At 40.5% G+C, this 5,891-nt stretch overlaps 1 pseudogene; it reads left to right on the top strand.

Annotated features, from left to right (window-relative positions):
* LOC109229807 overlaps positions 1 to 1,637 on the top strand; it is a 20,622-nt pseudogene extending 18,985 nt beyond the window's left edge.

Below are 5,891 nucleotides of genomic sequence, written 5' to 3'. Positions count from 1 at the left end.
TATAAGTAAAAAAGAAGAAGAACGTTTGCTCAAATATACTTTGAGAGCAAAATATCCTTACTTGTCTTTTAATAATCCATGTTAAGCAAAATGAATTTTGGACCTAACTCAACACAGTCCATGTCTTTTAATAATCCCGAACTTCTCAACCTACCGCTTTGCTCGAGTGATTTCGCAATATGTGCATGTATTACAAAAGTTTACTCGTGTGGGATGAGGATCTTCTAGGGCCATATAAAGACACTACAGCTTATGCCCTCAATCAGTGTGGGACTCTTAACATATTCGTATTTCCTTCTTCCCCTAAAAATCAGCAGCCTGGAGTTCTCTCTGGATTTTGTACTTCTACAGTTGATTTTAAGTTATTTTATAGTAGAGTTTATGGTTGTGTTTTGTCCTAAGTAATCCCTTTCTTAAAATTGATGGACAATTTATATGGTTGAATATTACCACTAGCTTGTCTGATAAATGAAATATGTCGTACAATGCGAAAAAGACCTAAAATAGAAGCTGAATTGCTACTAAAAGAAAGTTGCAGTAACACAAGATAGGCCCTCTAATCCATGTATAAAGATAAACTAGTCGTTTCTGCTCTAACTGAAAACAACTAGTTTTGATACTACATATGAAGCACAGATTCATAAAGAATTTTCTCACATGATACATTTCTTATTGAAGCTAATTTACCGCAATTTCACTAGTGAAATATTGTAATATGCTTTACAGTTAACCTCAATTTGTTTTTCTGGTTCTATGCTGAATGATTAGTCTCGTCCTGATATGGACCCTGAGAAGGAAAAATGGATGATCGCAATTATGGTTTCTGTCACTGTGGTCAAGTTTATGCTTCTGATCTACTGCCGAAGATTCAAAAATGAAATTGTAAGGGCCTATGCTCAAGACCATTTCTTTGATGTCATTACCAACTCAATCGGGTTAGCGGCAGCAGTCTTAGCCATCCATTTCTACTGTGGATTGATCCTACTGGAGCTATAATTGTGAGTTCAGAATTACAACACACAGCACTTTAATCTGTATACCTTGTCTGTTGTCGCAATTGAGATGTTTTTGCATTTCCTATGGACAACTGATCATCCTTTGTTATGTGTTTCAGATAGCAGTTTACACAATGAGCACATGGGCAAAGACAGTGATGGAAAATGTGTGGTCACTTATCGGAAGAACAGCTCCACCCGAATTTCTAGCAAAGTTAACATATCTTATATGGAATCACCATGAAAGGATCAAACACATTGATACTGTTAGAGCATATAATTTTGGCACACAATATTTTGTGGAGGTTGATATAGTGCTACCAGAGGACATGTTCCTGAACCAGGCACATAATATTGGTGAAACGCTGCAGGAAAAATTGGAGCAACTTGTTGAAGTTGAGCGTGCTTTCGTCCATGTAGATTTTGACATAACTCACAGACTGGAACATAAGACTATGATCAAATGACATATATTGCGGTTGCCTGGAGTAATTTTTAGAATCACGTCCACTTAATTCCTGTTTATACCATTTGTATTTCCTATTTGTTACTCTCTATATTGGATCGGATGAGCTTTATCGTCCGTCCTAGCTGAGACCTGAGAGCTTTATCGTCCTTTGGTGTGTCCCTCACCTCTCTTTCGAGGCCTGTTTCCTCTACTGTCTCTTCTTTATTTTTTCATCATTGAAGTAGTTCTATGTTTCCTTTCAGTCTAATCTTTAGTACATTAAGTCTGAATCTGTTGTTGATGAATACTTAAGGATAATATTGTATAGGGTAAAACTGGTTCATAATAAATAGTCGAATAATTGCATGACACGTGGAACCAAAAACAGATAAGAGACGAATCAAGTAACAACCGGTACCGGGAACAACAATTGTAATTGACATCAGGTAAACCCCGAAGGGAGCGTGGTCAGCGGGAGCAGATTGAGTATTTGCCACCGGATGGCTTTCAATGAAGAATATTTTCTAACATTAAAAGGGCAACCGTTGCAGAGAATATTTACATTCATGGTCTGCTGTTACATATTCATCAATGACTCCTTTATTGTCATTTAAGTGGGGCATGATCCTAGGATCTTGTTTCCCTAGGTATACCTATAAATAGCAGGCTCAGCAACCATTGCAAGACACGGAGTTCTTGGAAAAAACATACGTTGTATTCCATTTTTGCTCTCAATTAAACAACTTTATTTGCTCTTTTACATTACTTTCATTTTTGTCCTCGGAGATATTGTGCTCGGAGTCAGGCTTGTCGTCTCCTTCAATTTCAACTGCTAAGTCTTATTTTTAATCTTATTTCATTATCATTTTTGTATTAAATCAGTTAGCCTGTCTATAAACCATGTAAATAATTTAATTGTACCGTTCTACGGGTAAACTACTTGGCGCCCTCCGTGGGGTTTAGATAGTTGCATAATTGCTTTGATCCTCACGTTTGTTACTACTTGTTTGATTTTTTCCTTAGCAAGAAATTAACAATGACAACTAATGATATCAACATCACACACAATGTTAAGTGACACAAAGATTTGCCTCAATATGAGGATTTGATCAACGACACACGTAACAAAGGGGACGAAGCAACCCCGGTTCGTGAATGGCAGTACTCCCGGCATGTGAGGGAGCCAACTCCCGACAACGCGGAGGAGGAAAATGTCATGGAAATGGTGATAATCTTGAGGGAGCAGCAAAAAGCCATCATGAGCCACCTCTCAATGCAGGATAGGGTAATGAATGAGTTGAAACAAGCGCTGTCAGGTGCTTCCAATAATGCAAATGCAAGGGACCTGACTCTTCCCAACGTTCCTGCAAATCAAAGGACTCAAAGAGTTGATAACAACACCCCAAGGGGGGTGGTCAGGTTCGATGGTGCTGGAGGGACCGGTAGCGGATGCGGGAATGATAATGCGAATGGCCCCTTCAAAACCAAGCTCATGAGGTTTTATGAGGGAAATGAACGAACGGATGGATTAAAACGCGAAGGAGTTTCAAGCCCGAATGGATCAGATTCCAAGCGTTCCACCAGTTTTGAAAGGCCTAGATTCGAAGAAATACATGCAATTGCCATTTAAGCGGAGCGCAACACCAGAGTTAATTCCGAAGAGGTTCAAGATGCCGGACATACCAAAATACGATGGGACTTCGGATCCGCAGAAGCACATCACAACCTACATCATGGCTGTGAAAGGGAATGATTTGGCTCAACATGAGATCGAATCGGTCTTGCTGAAGAAGTTTGGTGAAACCCTCATAAAGGGGGCCATGACATGGTATTCATTCTTACCCGAGCATTCAATTGACTCTTTTGAAATGCTTGTAGATTCATTCATTAAGGCCCATGCCAGGGCTAGAAAGGTCCAAGCCAGGAAGACGAACATATTTAGGATTACGCAAGGTGAGTCTGAATTGCTGCGAGAATTCGTGATCAGATTCCAGAAAGAGAGGATGCTGCTACCGGTTGTACCTGACGAGTGGGCAGCGGAGGCATTCACAAAGGTTTGAATCCGAGGAGCTCTGACGCCTCTCATAAGTTGAAGGAAAGCTGCTTGAATTCCAATTGACTACAAGGGGCGGATGTTCATAACTGTTATGAGTCAATAATAAGGATAGAAGATGATCAGCTTGGGTTCTCGACATCAACTAGAGGACGGGACCGAGACAAGAACTATGATAAGTTCAAAAGCAATTTTGATGTGGATCGACTATCTTCTAAAGGTCGTTTCTTGACTTACGAGAGAACCGAGGGACGCGGCAACAAAGGCTTACAGTCCTCAGATAGATTCACTCCCGATAGCAGGATCGACCGCGGCCGGAGCAATAGATCTTTACAAGAAAAAGAAGTATCGAGGGCCCGGGATTACACATATCCCAAGTTGTTGGATTATATTTTTAACATCAACGTAGTGGAGTTGGTATCGACGACGAGGAATATCAAAGAAGCATGATTCCCAAAGCCAATCAGATCCGATGCAAGCCAGAGGGATCCTAACTTATGGTGCGAATATCATGGGACTCATGGCCATAGAACTGGGGACTGTCTACATCTGCGTGAAGAGGTGGCGACGTTGTTGAAGAATAGCCATATCAGGGAGTTCTTGAGCGACCGAGCCAAGAAAAAGTACGACCATAGCCAAACTAGGAACCCATATTTGGCTACTTCCCTTCACTTGGACCTGCAAATGAAATCAAGGGTTAGTCTTAGGAACCCAAACTAGTTTGAATCCCTTTCTATAAGCAAAAGGATGAATCAAATTCTTTTTAACCCAACTTGGCAGCCTATGTTTCCCTTGAACAAAATCTTTGTTCTTTTGACTTGCCTTTTCTTTTGCAGTGCATTCACTTTTATAGTGATCAGTGTTACCACAGTGTCTGAAAATCTTGTTCTTAGGAAGTGTGAGGTACTTTCTTTTGGGATCCCCACTTAGGTGCAAGGTTCCCAAAGCCAAGTTCTCTTCTGTTGCTACTATGGTGTTCTTGTAGTCATGAAAATGCGCCAGAGAACCTATTCCATTTACAAGTCCTGTCTAGCTCATGCTTGACCTTGCTTAGATCCTCCCTTAGGATTCTTACCAGTTCATCTCTCTTGTACAACTCATATTTCATTTTTCCTACATTTTCTTCTAACGTGAGTTGTGAGTGATCAACTGTCTTTTTGCATGTTCCTAATTTCAATTTTATTTACTTCTTGATGTCTTTGGTGATCATAGCTATTTCATCATCTTCCAGATTAGAACCTTCAGTAATTCTGAGTGCCAAGATCCTTTCCTTCTTAGGTAGATTCATCTTCATAGTTTGTCTCCTAGGTTAATAGGCAGTAAGATTTCCAATCAATTCCTCTAGTGGGAGAGTACCAATATTCTTTGATTCCTGGATGGCAGTGATCTTGCTCTCCCAAGTGATAGGCAAAACCCTAGTAAGTATCTTCTCGAATCTTTCTTCTTCAGGAATAATCCTTCCAAGCGATTTTAGCTCATTTGTCATCGAAGCGAACTTTGTGTACATCTCTTGAATGGTTTCTCCATCCTTCATAGCAAAGTTCTCATACTGAGAGTATAGTAGAGTTTCTCTAGATCTCTTCACCTAAGTTGTTCCTTCGTGAGCCACTTGCAGTGTGTCCCAAATTTGCTTAGCAGTGGCACAACCTTGGATCTGCTGTACTCATCTGGACCAAGTCCACAAACAAGATATTTCTTGGCTTTAGCATTCTTCTCCCAGTTCTTCAAGTCCTCAGTAGTGCAAACTGCTCTTGTCTTTGGCTCATCTTCTCCTTCAGCATTTTTCTTCAAGGTAGCCAGTAGACCATCAGTGACAANCTCGCTGCTTTTCATTTCCTTGTTTAACTATTAAAAGAGGTTTTTAAAGAGCTTTTACTACTGAGGTGTTTTTACAAGTTTTTTTTTACTGTTCTATTGCATTGCATTGATTTTATACTGCCTCCTTATAGTACTTTGCTGTGTTTTACGTGTTTTCTTATCTCTCAACTGCCTTTACTTTTATTATTCACTGAGTTGGCGTATTCACATTATTCCGTGCACCCTGTGTGCAGATTCAGGAGCCTCGGGTCCTGCTAGCGAGGGTTGATTGCTTCCAGCGGGTCATTTGGAGTTCACTAGGTAGATGCTCGGCGTTCGCAGCCCAGTGTTTCTGTCACGACCCAAACCTGGATCCGGACCCGGTCGTGATGGCGCCTCTCCTGGGGACAAGGCCAACCAACTAAACCCAATTCGTCTTTTCGAAAATAGTTAAACATAAATAAGCAGCTTAAATATGACTTAAAAATATTAATTAACGGAAATACAACCCAACACAGCTCTAATCGGGGTGTCACAAGTCACGAGCATCTATCAGAATGTAAATCCACTACAAGGTCTAAAGTATACAAAACCGGAA

This window comes from Nicotiana attenuata, chromosome 7, assembly GCF_001879085.1.
Source record: "Nicotiana attenuata strain UT chromosome 7, NIATTr2, whole genome shotgun sequence".
NCBI lineage: Eukaryota > Viridiplantae > Streptophyta > Magnoliopsida > Solanales > Solanaceae > Nicotiana > Nicotiana attenuata.
Note: the sequence above shows the minus strand (reverse complement) of the source record. Positions and strands in the feature narration are given on the sequence as shown.